Source organism: Vicugna pacos, chromosome 32 (genome assembly GCF_048564905.1).
Source record: "Vicugna pacos chromosome 32, VicPac4, whole genome shotgun sequence".
Classification (NCBI taxonomy): domain Eukaryota; kingdom Metazoa; phylum Chordata; class Mammalia; order Artiodactyla; family Camelidae; genus Vicugna; species Vicugna pacos.
This window is the reverse complement of record NC_133018.1, coordinates 12490185-12506687: the sequence shown is the minus strand read 5'-3', so window position 1 is coordinate 12506687 and position 16503 is coordinate 12490185. Positions and strand designations below refer to the sequence as shown.

Here is a 16503-nt window from a genome sequence, read left to right as displayed (position 1 = left end):
CTGAGAATGGGGCGGGGAGAGGCCTGGGTATGGGGGCACGGGACCAGGCAATACAGAGAGAGAAAAGGAATGAGATGGCAGATAAAGGAAAGAGGATGAGAGAGAATGGGGAGCAGGGGTGACTCAGAAACAGGTAAAGGAGATGAGGAGGGCGATCAGAGAGACACTGGGGGGATGACAGAGGGAAGAGGAGGGGACTGATTAAGAGAGCAAGGTAAGGAGAGAGAAAGTGAAGAGGCCACAGGGAGAGAGGGAAAGAGGAGAGAAAGAGAAAAGAGGGATGGAGTGATTCAGCGCTGAGAGAAACCAAAGAAGAGAAAGAGGGTAACAAAGAGAGATGGAGAGGATCAGACAGTAAGAGTAGAGAGACACAGAGAGGGGAGCGTGAGACAGAGCTGGGAGTGATCAGAGACAGTTCTAGGGGGAGAAAGAGACTGGAACCCACACCCACACGCACATGGTGGGGCGGGGGCAGAGGAGACTGAGACGGAGCAGAGGGGCACAGACAGGAGAAAGAGATGAGCAAGGCAATGACTTTGGGGAGAGACACCGCGGGGAGCGCGACCGTGGAAAGGGCCGGCACCTCCCCTGAGCCCCGCGCCCCCCCTCCCCGCGTCTTATCAGCGGCAAGCGGGCGGGCGGCCTTGGGCGCGAGGCGGCGGCGGCGGGGCCTTATTGCAGGTGCGCTGGCGCCGCCGAGTCTGCGGCGGCAGCTCCGTGGCCGGCCGGGCAGCGGGCGGGTGGCGGCGGCAGGCACCGCGAGCAGGGGCGCGGGGGTGCGGCCTCGCCTTCGCACGCAGGCCGGTGACCGCCGCTCGGCCGCGCGCCCTGGCCCCGCGCCCCAACCGCCCGGCGCCCTCCCGCCCCATCCTGCCCCAGCCACCTGCCCTGAGCGGAGGCCAGGCTGGCGGCTGGCCAGAGGGTTGTGCCGAGGACTGCATCTTTCCGAAGCTTCTGCTTTTGAACAACATCTATCTTTTATAGTTCCATAAACCACCATTTTCCAAAGATGCTGGTGTTCACACCATACGTATGTCAGATACATTCACTGTATTTGCTTTGCTGAAGGTAGCAGAGCCTTTCAGAGTAGGGCCTAATGGGCTTCATGTCAGCTTTGCCACTTATGAGCTGTGGCCTTGGGTTGGCATCTTGCCCTCTCTGTGCCTCAATCTTTGTGAAGCGGAGGAATAAAATGGTGCCTTCACTACAGGGCTGCCAGGAGGATTAAGGGAGTCCAGAGATGTAATGCTTCAACCGTTCCTGCACATAAAAGTTCTTATTTAGGCTTTAGCTAGTGTTATCATTATTGGAGGCAGGGAGCAGGGGTTGAGGAGCAAGCTGGTGGAAATCCACCTTCTGCTAAGTCCCAGGATTGGTGCTTCTGAATCTTCTTCCTCTGGGCTGCTGAGAGAAGCCCGGAGTCCTGGGAGTGCCTGCTGGCCTCGCTGCGGAATGGACAAGCTAGCTCCCAGCGCAGAGTCTCACATTCCTCCCACAGCAGTGAGTGGGCCTTGGGCCATCAGCCTCCACTCAGAGCCATCAATGTCTTTCTCCCGGGGTTGCTGGGATCCCTGATTTCCCGGGTGGGGAGTGGCTACACACGCACGCACGCACGCGCAATTGGGAGCCAGCTGATTTGGTATTGATATCTGGTTCCATCTTTAAGAGCTGTGCATGTGACCTTGGGCCATGTCACCCACTTTGCCGAGGCGGTTTCATCCTCTGGTAGATGACCATAGTAACAGTAGCTCTTCAGGTGCTGATGGGAGGATGAATGAAACAGGTGCCGCAGCAGTGGGGCTGGGACACCCAGGCCTCCCAGCCGTGAGGGAAGAGCTGGCTGACCTCTCCCCGCTGACCCATCTTCAGCACCCCCCCACCCCCGCACACTATTCACACCGAGGACACATTGTCCCCGCACTGCTCCCCAGCCAATGACTGCACATGCCTGAGCTGCTAGGGCCAGGCCTCTCCTGCCAGGCTTGGGGCTCCTCTGCTGGGTGGTCCTTGTTGGGCACCCCTTGTCATTGTGGCTGAGACTTCCTCAGAGCTGCAGTCTTAGGCAATTCCTGCCTGTTTCTCTTATCTCCTTCTCTCCCTTCTGAGGGGTCAGACCCACACTATGGTCTGTATGCTGTCCCTGCCTCCTCCTGCTCCCTGCCCCCGATCATTCACAGGCATTCCCAGACAAATCTCAGGTGCCAGACTTGAGACTCCATGCTGAGTTTACAGAACTCACTTGCAGCCCCTGCCTGCACAGAGCTCACTGTCCAGCAGGGGAGACAGAGAAGAAACAGGCATTTTGAAGTTGGGCACTAAGAGCATAGGTGGGGGAAGCAGACTGCTAATGGAAGCACAAAGGAGGGGTGCCTAACCTGTCCTGGAGGGGCAGAAAGGAGGAACAATCTGGAGGGAAGACTTCATGGAGGAGGTGACATCTGTGCTGCATCATGAAGGATGACTGGAGTTATTTCAGATAACTTGCAGGTATCCCTGAAGTCAGATATACCCAAATGAGTTAAACCTATAATAGGTCCAGGAGGGAAGTTTTCTGTCTGGGAGGGGTGAAGAGTCTTGTATAAAGGGTGACTTGACTTGTTACTGTAGAATAAATAAGACAGCAGTGCTGCCTAGGGGTTAAGTGATTGGGGGCGGAGTGTCCCCAGCTATCTGCTCACCAGAGCCAGGCATGTCAGAGTGAGTGAGGTGGACAAGGGTGGACCTTCCTCATCTAACTGGGAGACACCGGCCTAGGTGGCTAGATTTTCTGATTCCACAAGTGGTGCTGGACATTTTTGGGTGAAATTTCCCATTTTCTTTATCTTGAGCAATCAGTAAAAGAGCATTAAAAAATAGAAAAACAACAAACACTGGGCGGATTAAATAAAGCATGTCTGAGGTCCAGATTTGGTCCCGGGACCACCAGTTTTAGACCTGGGCAGGAGGCTGGAAGAGAGATGCCACCTAAACGAGACCCCAAATGGCCATTTGGCCTGTAAGCCCTTTCTTCCCCAAGTCTTAACCAGGCCTCCAAGCCCTCAGCCTCCCTTAAGTTTGAGTACTCAGCATTTCAGAATTTAGCTTTGAACTTGAACACTTCTTTTAAAGTCAGAGCCTCCAGGGATGGGTCCTGGGCAATGACCATTATAACTCCCAGTTTAAACTGTGAGGCCCAGAGGGTCCAGAGGCTGCAAACATCCAGGTCTGACCTCTTCCCTTCAGCTTTCTTTGCCTCCCAGAGGGCAGAAGGATGCAGAACCTTCTAGAACCTGAGGCATTGCTCCCGTGTCTCCCTCATTCAAATGATGGCTCTCTTTCCTTAATCCTTTCTTGGGGCCGCCCCATCTTTTCCAGTTTTCATCATCATTAAAATGGGGGCATGCTGACCCACACGCCGAAATGAAGCAAATCAAATAAAATAGAGAACTGTCGAAGTCTTTGCAAGACAGCCGAGGGGAAGTTCCCCCAAATCAAGGCAGTGCCTGTGAGCCCAGCAGTCAGAAAGAAAACCTTTTAGCTGAAACCAAGAACATTCCCGGCTGAGGCATTTCATTATAACAATGGTCTGTCTTGGATGGGCAATTTAGGAGAGAGGTTAGCGGCTGAATACCGTTCAGACTAAGAATGCTGGGAGGTGGAAACGGGAACCTATCCATTCTTCAGTTTGAGGCAGAGAGTTTGATACAATCCATGGAGCTTTTAGGTTTATTCCCCTGATTTTGAGGCCTTTGCATCATAGATAATCTTTGTTTTCAGACTTCCAAGGAAGGATTGGCAGCTCAAATCTGATAGGAGTCTCATTACTTCTAACCACCCATTAGTTAATTGCTCAGAGGAGGAGGAGCTGATTGGGCAGGGCCATGATGGTCCTCAGGGTACCCTACTCCCGATGGGATTAAGCCAGTTAGATGAGGCAGATCCAAGCTTCCAAGCCCTTCTGAATTCATGGAGTCCTCGCTGTGTGTCCCAGTGAGAGAAGGCTCCAGAAGAATGGGCCCTGTCCATGGCTGCATGGTGGTTCTGGGGTAACATAAACAGTGACAGGTCTTGATCACTTTCAACGATGGAGTAGAAGACCTTGCAATCAAGTTGCATGTGAGGACTATTCATTGAGGGCCCACTGTGTGCTTCCCAAGAGTATGGTAGCAGGCAAGACAGGATTGATGCTCTCATGAGGTTGACACTTACCTGGCAGATGGCCATCAAAGACATACTGTAGCATAGTGTGTGCGTTCATTTCCTGGTTGTCATACCAAAGTACTGCAAACTGGGTGGCTTAAAACAAAGGTTTATTCTCTCACAATTATAGAGGCCAGAAGTCCAAAGTCAATGTGTCAGTAGGGCCATCCTTTCTCTGAAGCCTAGATGGTAGAATCCTCCCTTCCAGCTTCTGGTGGCAGTAGATGATCCTTGGCTAGGTCACTGGAAGCTCTGCCTCTGTTGTCACATTTTCCCTGGGTGCCTCTGCTCATCTTACAAGGGTGTCAGGTCATCTTGGATTAGGGCCCATCTTAGGACCTCATCTTAATTTGATTACATTTGCAAAGACCCTGTTTCCAAATAAAGTTACATTCACAGGTTCCTAGGGTTAGGACTTCAACCTGCCTATTTTAAGGGACATAATTCAATCCATAACAGGGCATAATGGGGGAACGGATCTAGTATTGAAGGCTTTGTAAGACTTCTCTGAAAAGCTGAAGCTTGGAGCATATATAAGAAAGCAGTGTTTGTTTTTGAGGGCTGGGGAAATACAGTTGGAAAGGGTTTGGACCAAGCAGTACAGGAGATTCAGGAACCAGGGGAAGACGCAAGGATTAATCCCAAAGTCTTTGCAACATATGTCAGTATTTTTGTAACTAAAGTCCATCTTTCTGTATCAAACCGGAACTCCTAAGTGCGTGTACTTTCATTTAGTTCTAAGAGATTCCTTTATACTCAGCTTATGTCTCACTTTGTACCCAGGCCCTCGGTAAAGAAATTAAAATCAAATCAAGATATAAAAGTTAAAATCAAGTTGACAGTGTTTTCTGTGTGGCCTGAATGGAAGACATTCAGGTAGAAGTAAGAGATGGGTCAACCAAGGGGGATAAGAAATGAGGCTTTGAAATACAGAGAAATGAGTTTGAGTTCTAGCTTTAGCGGCTTCTAAGCCTGTGTGAACTTGGCCAGGTAAGGTAACCTGTCAGGGCCTTAGTTTCCTATCAGCAAAATGAATTACTAATTCCTGTGTTTCCAGCTTCTTGTCCAGAAAAGTCTAGTGAGTTTTGGCAGAGGACTAATTACCAGGTCAGACCCTTAGAAAATGCCCAATAGATGGTAGTTATGATGAAGACTTGGGAAGTCAACTCAGGAGATTAAGTATCCACAGATGAGAAATTAAGTCCTACAAGATTTAAACTAAATATCAAGATGGAAATAGAAGAAATGTCACAAAGCAGAGGATGATTAATTGCCATTGAAGTTTTACAAATAATAATTGGCATAAGAAAGAGACTGAGCTTATAAGGGGGAGGCCTATGGGTGAGATGGGCTTGTAGGATCAAGGAGGCAAAATGGGGGCATTCCTTGCAGAGATAATAGGGTGAATGGAGGATTAGAGAGAGTACATGTTGAGTGTGGTTTTAAAATAGAGAGTAGAACAGTTTGACTGGAGGCAGAGAGCCCTCTTGAAAAGCAAAATCCTGCCCCTATTATTTGAAAAAGAGTTCGCGGCTTGCTGTGGTTTTAAAACGTGTACAAATTCTTTGCCACTCTTCCCATGGGAAGGTGGATATTAATTTCCTCGCCTTGAATGCGGTGATCCTTGTATCTTGCAAAGGAAATGATGTTGTGTAACTTCTGAGGCTAGGTGATAAAAGGACATTCAGCTTCTGCCTGGCCTTCCCTCTTGGGTGACTCACCTTTGGAGCTCTGAGCCATCATATAAAATGTCTGTGTATTCTGAAGCTGCCATGCAGGAGGTGGCTCGTGGAGGGACCACAAAGAATGGAGATGCCTAAGGAGCTTGAACCGTTCCAGCCCCCAGTGTTTAAGTCTCCCCAGCCCAGGTACCACATGTGCATGTGAAGAAGACTTCGAGATGACCCCAGCACCAGCCACTGTCTGCCTCTAAGAACACGAAAGACTCTGTGTTGCCTTGCTGCATCCAGTTACTTCCCAGGAAGATAAGAATAATACATGATAGTAGTTTTACTTCATTAAGTTTGGGGTGATTTGTTATGCAGTAGTAGATAATAGAGCAGGAACACGCTGTAAAAGTCAGTTTAAAAGGTATGGATTTAAAGCTGTGGCCAGTGGGAGCCATGGGAGGTGTTTGAGCTGTGGGTAACACAATCACAGTAGTGCTTTAGAAAGATTAATCTGGAGGCTCCTGCCAGGTAAGAGTAGAGTAAGGAGAGATGGATGTGGAGAACAGCTGTTGAGAGATAAATCCTTTGTCTATATTCTTTTTCCTGAATAGTCTGTGACCTATCCCTGGGAACTGATGACTTGGCCAGGGCATTTGTCTGTAAGTAGGGCCCTGCCTGTCGCAGGGAAGGGAGAGTTCGAATTGCCCAAGGACAGATGACAAGGAGGAAGTCGAGGTGGGGACAGGGATTCAAGGAGGCATTGTGTGAGGTCCCTAGGCTTACCTGTAACTCTTCTAGCCACTCCCGGACTGGGAGTATGGGCATTAGTGTCTTGAGTGAGTTTAGGATTAAAAGGTAAACCTTGGTGAAGTCTTAAGTGTGTAATTTACCACATGAATCACCTGGTAGAGTATTAACATGAAATTTACAGCCTGGGGTGACAATTAAATAAGCAGCCTAAGATGCTTCATTCGGACTTGTAGGCATCTCTGTACACTTTTCAGACAGAACAAAGAGGCAACCCAGCAGATAAACTGGAGAAACCTGGATGGCTCAAAAGCCTGGGTAATTCACAGGCTGGATTCATTAATAACAGCCACAGGATGTCCATTTGGTCCTTTGGAAGAATGTGGAATCTTTCTGGGGGAGGGGTGGGCTCTGATGTCTTAGACTGTCCTTTCAAATGCTGTAGCAATTGGTAGAAGCTGGTTAAAGGGGACATGTTCTCTAAATGCAGATTCCCAGAACCATCACATAGGAACTGCTGGGGAGGTTGGACCAGCGGATTGGTATTTTTGACAAGCACGCAGGTGGTGCCTACCCACTCTGAAGTTTGAGAAACCTGGCCAAGTGTTTTTAGAGGAAAAGCCTTCCTGATTTTTAATCCTAGTCTGCACATGAAAAGAGGTGTTTTTTTTTAATTACGAATGTAACACATGTTCACTGTAACCAATTAGGAAAATCTGTTCTGCTTTTAATAAGTAATTAAAGATGGAACATTCACAGAATGATTCATGTGGAAATGTTCACTGGGGTGTTTTCCACTTACCAGCTTATATCTCTGGATAGTGATTAACAGCTACTTCAGCTAAAGGAGAGGGAGGGAAGAACACTTCCAGCTGGCCTAAGTGGCCTCGTACAGGGTGGCTGCCACTCCTGAGAACTCCAGCTGGAACCCTTTTCAAAGCTCCTACTACACACCAGGCTGGAACAACAGCAAGGCTATAACAGCAAGGGTGAACAAAGCCTGCCCGGAATGTTCTGAGTTATAGCCAGAAGCTCAGCAGATTTAGCCATGCAGCAGTTATTTAATTGAGCACCTACTATGTGACAGGCATTTCCTAGACATCAGGGACACAGCCGTGAACAAACCTGCCATTCCAGATCCTGGTGGGGCAAGGTATCCATGTAGTATCCATGTATTCAACCTGGCCCAGGGAAAGTTGGTCATCAGAAGGTTGCAAAGCCATATTCATTCACCCTTTCAGGAAAATCTTCCCCTTAAGAAGGACCTTCTTTCTACCTTGGACAAAAGTTTCATGAAGTGCTGATACACATATTGGAGGATCTCACATGCTTTATAAAGCAGGGGTTGACAAACTGTGGCTCCCTGGCTAAATTGGGACCACTGCCTATTTTATTGGTGTACAAGCCCCACTCATTTATTCGATTGTTTTTCATTCGCTCATTCCTGTGTTGCCTATGGCTGCATTTGTGCCATAACAGCAGAGTCAAGTAATTGCAACAGAGTTGGAAATCTTTATTATTTGGCTCTCTCCAGGAAAAAAGTTTGCCACCCGTGCTGTGGAGAGTTTCCTGTGGCCCTGGCATCCGGGTATCCTCAGCAGTCCACATGATTGGGCAAGAGAGTAAAACATGAGTCAGTGCTGATGCTCTGGAGTTCCGGAAGAGGTGGGACCTCTGTCCGCCTCTGCACCTTGCGTGCATCTGGCCTGCCGAGTGGTGTTCTCTGGGCTTGTCGGGGTCATCTAACAGCCCCATCAGAGGTCACACACCTTCTCTGCTCTGTGGACTTCCCTCAGGCCCCTATGTAAGGTCTGGGAGTCTTGCCTTAATCCACCAACAAGCCCTGGGTGGGAATTTAAGCCTTGTTTGGTTCTTTAGCTGATCTGCAGATAACATAGCAGAACAGCTTCCCCTGGAGCCAGGGCTGATAGAGATCAGGCAGAAAGTTGTTTGGAGAGGCCCAAGGTAGGGCCATAAACCATGCTGACAAGACTCCCATGTCAGTTACTGGTCGTATTCTTTCTCCCCGCCCCCCCCCCATTCACCCAGGTTCCTGTTCATTGGGGGCTGTAATTACAGGTAGCAGGGATGCTAAGAGGTTCTTAATCCCCAGATATACGGGATGGATTTATGCCCTAGGTGCCTTTGCTCTTTTATTCTCCAGTCAATTGGCTGACTGTGCAAGAAGTCCAAATCCATGCTGCCTTCTGCCTCCTAGGAGGTGAGCGATGCTTCGTGGAGGCTGCCAGCTCCCATGGGGATGAGTGAACTGCCCTAGAGCTGAGCTTCCAAGAGTTTCCCAAGCTCATGACTCAAAGGGCTCTGACCAAGGACATAGAAAGGGGAAGGGATTTGGGCAGACCGCGGCATGAGTTTAAATCTTGCCTCTGTCCTTGGAAACTGGCTAGGTCTGGGCAGGACAATTCCCTTTTAAAGCACAGTTTTCTCATCTATAAAACCACCTAAATGGACAGTGAAAGCATTGGATTAAATGCCATTCACTGCCTGGCCCATTGTTGGTAGCCAATGAAGGTGAGTTTCTTTCTCTTGTCCACTCCTCTGTTCCAGAACCTTGCCTAGCTCCCTGCTACCTGCCCAATCAGAGCTGGGGAGGAGACGGAACCTGTGATGGGGAGGTAGAACAGTGTTTCAGGCAGAGAGGACAAAGGACCATGGGTATTCGTGGCTGTGGGTGTTTGAGAAACAGGTGGAGGGCCCATGAGGCCAGCAATGGGAAGAAGGGTAGAAGTTTCGGTCGGGTCAAGTCAGAAGGGGCTACGTAAGGAGTTTCGATCTGATACCAAAAGAAGAAAAAGAAAACAAAAAGTGGGGTCTTTTCAGCCGGGGAGGGATTTGATCTTGCAGTTCAAGATGCTGGCTGTGGCTGCTGCAGGGAGAATCTCTGCACGTCCTTCTTGAAAGCACTTGGTGGGTGCCTTTGTCTGTATGACCTTCCTCAGTGCCTGACTTTTCAAAAGAATTTGTAGGTCTGAAAGGGTTGGGGAGCGACTGAAAAGCCGGTTCCTATTGAGAGTTTCCAAGGTCATGTCACGAACCCCGGGTCCTTGCCTGGTGCTGCATAAAAGCCCTGTTATTTTCCAGGAAAGAAAAGCTGCAGGCACAGGAGCTGCTGTCTTGCCCATGACCCTCATGCTGGTTGCAACTATCAGGGCTCCTTCAGTCCAGCGAGAAAGCAGCCTGCAGTGTGGGCAGGGACAAAATCATGCTGTGTTCCCAGCATCCTCCACTTTGAACTGCTCCTCTGCCATTGCCTAGCTAGAAGGCCTCTCTGAGTCTTGATTTTCTCATCTGCAAAATGGGAATAATAACAGTACAGACTCTGTAGTGTGGGTCTGAACACTGAGAGAGGTAGGCTATATAATTTATAAGCCCATCACAGTCTCTCAATAAATGGTATGCATCGCTATTATCTTTACTATCTGCAAGACTGCTGGCTAATTTTTTGGGGGGAAATAAGAAAAATTAAGTAGAAAGAGAATTATAGTTCCAGCAATTCCAATACCCCAATTTTGAAGAAGTGTTAATAGTGACAGTCTTAAATGTTTGTGTGTGAAGTCTCATGAGCTTGGAAAGGGTGAGCAGGGACAAAACTCAGATTTTATACTTACATCGAGTTTGAATCCCTGAATTGGCAGCTGCCTTAGCTGTGTGACTTTGAGCAATTTACTGCGCTCCTCTGGGCCTGTGTCCTCATCTGTAAGATGGCAGTACTTCCTTCAGAACAGTGATCATTGTTATTAATAAGGAACTTATTGATGCTAAGTGTGTTTTGTTCAAATTCCTAGAAAAAATGGTCATTCATGTATCATAGATGGCAAGAAAGTATGCTGTACATTTTAATGCGGGGTCCCGTAGGCTGAGTGGCGTGAGCCCCGCCTGGCACATGGTAGATTTCAGGCATGTGGTCCCTTCCTTCCCTTTAGCGCTGTGCATTGAGCCAGGAGAACTCCCACAGTGCCTTGACGCTGATGTAAAGGCTCGATGTTCTCTCGTTGACACCTAATCCTTGTTGAAAACTGAGCAATCTTTCCAGAAAGGGAAAGGCCCTTTGCTCTGAGTCACGGGGTGGCCAGGATGTCGGTATTGTCTCCTGGAGCCAGCAGACCTGAAAGAGGAACTCCTCCCTGGCTCAGCGCCTGGACCGCTGCCCGGGAGGATGTGTCAGAACGAGGGGCCAGGCCTGGCCTGGGAGGCGCTCCTCTGTCCAGTCCTGGCGCCAAGCAAGGTCCACTGGGGTCACTTGTGGGCCCCAGACTGATTCATCGGGGAAGACCTTCCTTCTGGTCCCCTTCACTCCTCCCATCCAGTCATGGAGGGAACTTTTGAAAACCAAGATCAGATTATGTCACTCACCTACTTTCAAACTTTCAGTGGCTTCAGTGAATCCTGGAATAAGATTCAAGCTCCTACATGGACTCACACAGTGCAAAGCCACAAACAGAGTTGTCTAGAGCCCTGTCTTCCACATATTCTTTGCACCTCTCTAGACCAGTGGTTCTCACGAGGGGGACTGGGGATGGGCAGGAAAGGAAACTGAGGGGAGGGTGATTTTGTCCCCCAGGGGACAATTTGGCAATGTCCCGTTGTCACGACTTTGGGAAGAGGATGCCACTGACTGGCATCTAGTGGGTAGAGGCTAGGGATGCTGTTAAACATCTGGCAAAGGGTAGCATGGCTCCCATGATGCCAAGTTATCCAGTCCAAAATGTTAATAGTGCCTGGGTTGAGAAAGTGGTGTAGACCTCACCTCCTCCAGAAAGCCCTCCTTCAGTCCCTGGATTGAGTAGACGTCCTTTGGCTACCACAGACTTCTGATCTTATCGGTCGTGGCCTGCATCACTCTGTGTGGCCCTTGGACTCCAGGGGAAGAGCCCATGTATCATTTTACCTACATCTTTGTCCTCCTTTCTCTCTAGCTTGTGAGTCTCTGGAGGTCAGGGACCATGTCTTGTCCCCAGTTATGTTTTCGAGATCTGGCAGAGTACCTGAAGCATTGTTAGCACCCAGTAAATATTCGTTAAATATATGAATAAATGAATGAATGAATGGAACTGTAAGCAGAGACTGAAGACAACTGGTTTATCTTCTTCATTGCCCCCATTATGCTCCCGCTGGACATGTGGCGAAACTTGCTCTCAGTTCCAGTCTCTCCTTCCAAATTGGCTTAATCAGTTGACTCCCTGTAGCCTGGTCCTTGTGAAAGGCTTGTGTGGACGGAAGGGTGCTGAGCTCTTTGCAAAAGAGAAGACCCACCCTTTGGAACCAAGAGACTATTATTTTCATGTGTTCCCCTGATAGTATCTGTTATCCCTCCATGCTTAGGAAAGCCCTGGATAAAGGCTTTGTGCTGTGAACAGTAGAGCAACAGTCCCATGGATCGTAATCTCTTATCTATGACTTTATTTTGGAAAATTGTGCTTGCTCCTTGCTCCACCCTTTCCCCCTAGTTCGTGCTAATGCTTTCAGCATAGATCCCCCCGGAAGGGGAAATAGGATTAAGTTCACCCTAGCCAGGAATCTTCCCCCCCCCCACCAGCCCAACCCCGGAGTGGGTGGAGGGGCTAGTGGGTCCCACCCCCCATTCAATCTTGTTCTATCAGCAACCCACACACCCTTGAGAATCACCAAGTGGAGCTGAAAACAATGGGAGTTTGAAGAGGAAGAAAACAACAATAGATTTGGGGCTCTTCCCCTCAGCCAGAGTTTCCCAACTGCAGCAGTGTTGGCATTTGGGACTGGATAATTCTTTGTGATGGGGGCTGTTCTGTGCCCTGTAGGATGTTTAATGGGATCGTTTCTTTTTACAATGTCAATGGTTGGCATTGGGAAGGGCATCGATCAAGATTTTCATCTGTGTCAATGACCTAAGGAGGATTAAATGTTGGGGTTGTAAGATGGATCCTGAAGTCTAGCCACAAATTCTTCATAAGCCAGCTGAGTGGCCTCAGGGAAGTCAACAGACCTCTCTGAGTCCTACTGTCCAGATGGATAAATGAGATATCCATTCAGTCTCCACTCACTGATTCACTCATTCATTTTCACAGGTTCACCATCTAAAATCTGGTCATTGTATGTCTATTATGTATGTGGCTCATACAATGATATAATCCTCAGAAACAATTTATAAGGTTATCTCTTTGACCTCATCTCCCACTCTGCACCCTTTCACTCCCCCTTCCCAACTCCTGGCTACCCTGCTGCTCTTCCAATTCACCAGGCATGCTCCCACCTCAGGGCCTTTGCACATGTTGTTTCCTCTGCATGAAACATTCTTGCCCAGGTATCTGCATAGTTTGCTGTGTCACCTCCTTGGATCTTGTCTCAAAAATTACCTTGTCAGTGAGACTTTTCTGGATCACTCCACCTAAGCCCCCTTACTCCAACACACACACAGACACAGACACAGACACACACACACACACACACACACACACACGTCTCACCCAGTTCCCCTTCCCTGCTCTGGCTTTCTTCATTTAGCTTGCTATATAGTTTTCTTATTTGTTTTGTTCATGATCCCTCATCCTGCGCAAGGATGAGGGTGAGATCTGTGTCTGTTTTGTTCCCTGCTCTGTCTCCAGTGCCTAGGATGCTACCTGGTCCAGAATTACTGCTGGAAAAATATTTAAATAGGTGAGCGGATGAATCAGTTAAAACAAATCTTGCTATCTTTTGTTTTAACCTCGGAGAGGTTAAATCATTTGTCACAGCTAATAAAACAATTTGATTCTCCCTGTCCCGTGAGCTAGAGGGCCCTGCCGAGGTAACAGGCCCCCTCACCTGGACAGTGAGGAAGGCAGGGCGTAAAACAAGATGATGCATCGGATGACCTCGTTGTGATTTTACAAGACTTGAGGGCAAGTGTAGTTGTTCATAGAGGTTTCCTCAGAGAGCAGATTCAAATACCTAAGGGCTCTCTCTCTTTAATCTTTTTATTTTTATTATTTTTTTTAACAAATAAAGGCCAAAAAATTCTCCCCGGTCTCTACAATAGGCTGACTATGTCATGGTCGTGCCAGATTTGGGTTTCAACAAAAGTCCAAACGAATGAAGGGAAAAACATCACCAGCAGCATATGTTTATCCTCATTGTTTCACACCGAACCAGTCCCAGCTTTCTGTTTTTTAAATAGACTTTCTGGAGAACAACAATACCCGTGTGCTGCCTGGGTCCTCGCTAACTCCTCCAAAACAAAACGGCCAGAAATAGGACTTGGAAAGCAGTGCCTTGCTTGTGCTGAACCAGTATGAACAGTAGAAAGTTCAGCCGCATCCCACGATGGCTGGTTCCTGGTGGGAGAGTGTGTGTGTGTGTGTGTGTGTGTGTGTGTGTGTGTGCGCGCGCGCGCGCGCGTGCTGGGGCTGGGATGGTTGCTGGAGGCTTTTCAGTTACAGAACGAGTGCCGCCTCCCTTGTTTCTTGCTCGTGGGAGTGAAACGCTGGATTCCGGTGTATGAGGCAGGAGGCTCCAAGGCCATGTCACCAACAGTTACTGAGGGCAGCCTAACAGCTGACACACAGGGCTTTCCCGCCATGGGCACCGGATGCACCAGGCCTGGCCATCCTCGGAAAACACTTGCATGGTGCGCTCTGAGGTCTTCGGGGTGCCCTCGCTGGGGGCACCTTGCGTTAACGAGAGCAAACCCACACAATGAGCTCCTACTGTTCCAGACACCTGGTACAGTACGTTAACTCATTTAATCTTCAGTGCAACCCTTGGAAACAGATCCTTTTCCCATCACCTTTCGACGTACGGAAAAGTGAGGGTCAAAGACGCAAAGTAACTTATCTGTCGGCACAAAACTAGAAGTGGCTGCTCTGGGATTTGAATGCAGAGAGTTGGCTCCAAAGGTGGTGTTCTAAATCTCTATGATGCTCCTGCTCACATCCTTGGGCCGCCCCTGACTCTTGTCTTGTGTTTCTAAGGCCCTCACCTTAAAAAAAAAAAAAAATGTCAGCACCCTGCTAATTCAAATATTTACTGAGTCCCTACTTGGATGACTCTCATTTCTGGAAACCTGCACATCAACTTTCAGGGACTTAACTAGCCATTTCCATGCCCTATTTTTCAAGCACAGAATCCACACTTAAGAAAGTTAAGGGACCTTGATAGGATTCCATAGCCAGGAAGTGGATAGAATCAAACATTGAACCTCAAAATGTTTAGATTCAACTTATGAATGTCTGGATTGACAGCCTTTGCTCTTACACTATTCAGCAGTTTTACAGTCTCTTGCCTTGTGCCACTCATAACTAGCCCAAGGGCTGCTTTTGGTTTTCTCCAGGTTCTAACTTGTGATCTGAGTCAAATTATTTAATCTCTCCGTGCCTCAGTTTTCTGATCTGTAAAATGGGGCTGATACTATTACCTGCTTCAAAGGATCATTATGACAACTTTATTGAGCTTGCATAAACTTTAAAATGATACCTGGCATGTGAGCAATTATTATTGTTGTGGTTATTGTTATCATTAATTCTTATTAGAAACTGTTTCTCCTTTTGTCTAATGCAGAAAAGTCACTACTGTCTCTGTCATTTCTACCTTCCCATCTTTACTACCTGCTTTAAACACCTAATTCCTACTGTCATTTAAGAGCCACCACCACCTCCATGAAGCCTTCCCTGGTTTCTCCAGGTATCATGGACTTCTCTCCCCTCTCCAAGTCACTCCAGCCTATATCATACACCTCAGCACAGAACGTCTAGGACTTTGTTTCCAGAGTGTTTCCTTTTGCAATCAGGTACCATTGTGTACTGCTACGAGTGACCCCTAGTTCTTGAGAAATGGTTCTCTCCTGAATCAGGCGCCAATATCTAGACATTATCTTTTGTTGGCCCAGAAGGCTTAGAAAAATGCTGACGCCACTGTTGGATCTTGGGAAGAGCACCAGGCTTGAGGTCTGTCAAGGAGCGGGTGAGAATCCTGGCTGGACCGCCTAAACCATTATTTCACTTCTCAGGTTGTGGTTCCTTGTTAGTAGATGGGGAATAATAATCCCTGCCTTTTGAGGGTGGCTAGGAAGCGATCAGTGGGAGAACAAATACACAAGTGCCTGTAACAGGTCCTAGCTCAGAGCTTTCTTACGTTACTAATAGCAGCTCAATATTGACCAGTCCCGTAATACAGGCCAGAGCCTGTGCTGAACATTTTACATATCTCATTCTCCCGTTTCAGTACTTATTCAAGTGACATCAAGAGCACAAGCAACAAAAAGAAAAATAGATAAATGGAACTTTATCAAAATTAAAACCTTTCATTTTGGTCACTATCAAGAAAGTGAAATGACAAACCACAGAATAGGAGAAAATATTTGAAATATTTAATATATAAGAACTATCAATATATAATTAATCATAGTTGATAAATACAAGATTATTTGCATATCTGATAAGCGACTGGTATCCAGAATATATAAAGAACTCTTACAACTCAATAAAAGACAAATAAGCCAATTAAGAAAATGGACAGAGGATCTAAGTAGACATTTCTCCAAGGAAGTGATACGCTAGTAGCCTATGAACATGGAAAAAGATGCTCGACATTACTAGTGACCCGGGAAATCCAAATCAAAACCATGATGAGATAACGTTTCACACTGCTAGAAAGACTAGAATCAAAAAAGATAGATAATAACAAGTGTTGGTGAGGTTGGGGAGAAACTGAAATCCTCCTGCACTGCTGATGGGAATGTAAGATAGTGCAGCCCTCTGACAGTTCAGCAGATCATCAAATGATTAAACACAAAGTTACCACATGAGCCAGCAGTTCCACTCCTAGGTATTGGAAGAGAATGAGATGAAATGAGACAACTCAAGAGAAATGAAAAGAGAAATAAAAACACATGTCCACACAGAAACTTATACAAATGTTTATAGCAGTATTATTC

General features: G+C 47.6%; 1 long non-coding RNA gene across 1 annotated transcript in view; it reads left to right on the top strand.

Annotated features, from left to right (window-relative positions):
- LOC140690939 (uncharacterized) overlaps nucleotides 1-16503 on the top strand; it is a 186324-nt gene that overhangs the window by 22570 nt on the left and 147251 nt on the right. The window lies entirely within an intron of this gene.